The sequence below is a fragment of the Poecilia mexicana genome, unplaced genomic scaffold (genome assembly GCF_051168715.1).
Source record: "Poecilia mexicana isolate PSO_F unplaced genomic scaffold, ASM5116871v1 scaffold_2, whole genome shotgun sequence".
Classification (NCBI taxonomy): Eukaryota; Metazoa; Chordata; class Actinopteri; order Cyprinodontiformes; family Poeciliidae; genus Poecilia; species Poecilia mexicana.
In genome coordinates, this window is record NW_028263371.1 from 21,465,892 (window position 1) to 21,467,772 (window position 1,881).

Sequence of the window (1,881 nt, forward strand, 5' to 3'; positions counted from 1 at the left end):
AATGGTTCCTAGAAACAGGGAAGCTTTCTGGGGACTCGACTGCCTGGAGCTGCAGCTCATGCAGGAGTTTTATGTTGACAGGAAGCAAAACAACATGGAGGTGTGACCAACAGGTGGAGATCTTTCTAAAAGTAACAAGATGCACCTGAACACAGATTTAACAGTGCACAATATTTTATTTAACATTTCTTTTTAAAAACGAGGCTTCAGGCCCACTACTCGGTCCCTGGAACAAAAGGAACCCGGACAGATACGTTCAATTATTCCAAAAGGAATAAAACATGCAATGCAAAAGAAATTAGTAAATCAAACAAAGAAAACCAATTAGTAACTTCAATCACACAAAATAAAAGAAAACAATGGAACTAATTGTTGTCATCCGCTTCCAAATGCCCTTCAACAAGGCCAGAGGAGTAATGCCCCGTGCACACAGCCTGCCCAATCCGCAACAGGTTTAGTTGAGAGCGGCCCAAACAAACAGGAAGACAAGACAAGACAGCAGACCATCCAAAGCGCTGCAGCTCCAAAAACAATCAGGTGCCCAGGGGTGGAAACACAGCCTAACCCGGGAGGAAGCGGGTCAGCAGGTGAGGACCAGATTGAAGCCGCCCGCCACAGCAACCCCCAGCTGCAGCCGGCAACGCCATCAGAGCAACACTGCAGAAACGCACGACAAATGTAGCAGCCAAAAACCAACCATGATCTCAGCCACGGATAGCAAAACTGCCACTTACGATCGCAGACGAGTCGACCAAACCCACAAGCCGACATGTAGCCGCCGACCGTAGCAAGAGTGGGAGAAACAAGGACGCAGCCACTTCTTCTTCTTCTTCTTCTTTTGGTTTTTACGGCAGCTTGCATCCGTTTATGTTGCATTACTGCCCTCTATTGACTCCTATCAACTACGCCTCAAATTCTCTCAAATAACCCAGTATTCTTTAAAAAACGAAATACCTTCTTCTTCCCCTCACTATTACTCAGCTGAAAGATCACCTTCTCAAATTCCAATTCCCTATTAACACCTAGTTCCCCTTTTAATAATCTTCTTTGGCTTGCATATTTCCCACATTTAATCAAAACGTGTTCCACTGTCTCTACCTCCTCACACCATCTACATAAACCAGTGAGGTGTTTCCCCATCTTAAAAAGATTCCCATTTAGGAAACTATGCCCGGTTCTTAATCTATTTATGATTATCTCTTCCCTCCTGTTTATTCCTCTACTCCTTTCTACTTTGACTGTGTTTTGAATCCTAAATAAGTGTCTTCCCTTTATTTCATTTTTCCACCTAACTTCCCATATTTCCTTGCTTTCTTTCCAGATTATACTTTTCCCTTCTGATTTGGATAATTTAACTTTCATATTAATATCATCATTTTTGATCGCCTCCTTAGCCAGCCTATCTGCTCTTTCATTCCCTAGAACACCTACATGAGCAGGAGTCCACAATAATATAACATTTTTATTTTGTTCACATAACCTATGATGAACCATCATAATCTCATATAAAATATTTTGATGATTTTTTGTACGTCCCTTTCCGATACTTGTTAATGCAGATAGAGAGTCACTACAAACTATTATTTTATTCCTATTACTTTCTTCCACCCACTCTAAAGCTACTAAAATAGCACAGAGTTCTACTGCAAATACACTCAAATAATCAGATGTTCTTTTTGAAATATAAATTTTTAATTCAGGAATCACTACGGCTATACTGGTTGCTTCACTTTGAGGTTCTTTCGACCCATCAGTATAAATTTGCAAATAGTCATTATATTTATTCTGCATATGATTATAAAATTCTTGGTAAATATCTAGCGTGTTCCTTTTCTTAATATGTGTAAGTGATCTGTCTACATTAATATATTGCCAAGTCCA

General features: G+C 40.1%; 1 long non-coding RNA gene across 1 annotated transcript; it reads right to left on the bottom strand.

Annotated features, from left to right (window-relative positions):
* Positions 1-156: 156 nt before the first annotated feature.
* LOC148160589 (uncharacterized) lies at positions 157-1,881 on the bottom strand. Its single transcript, XR_015762358.1, has 2 exons — positions 735-1,881; positions 157-657 (listed from the first exon to the last, which is right to left on the bottom strand). It is a non-coding gene; the product is annotated as an uncharacterized LOC148160589 (long non-coding RNA).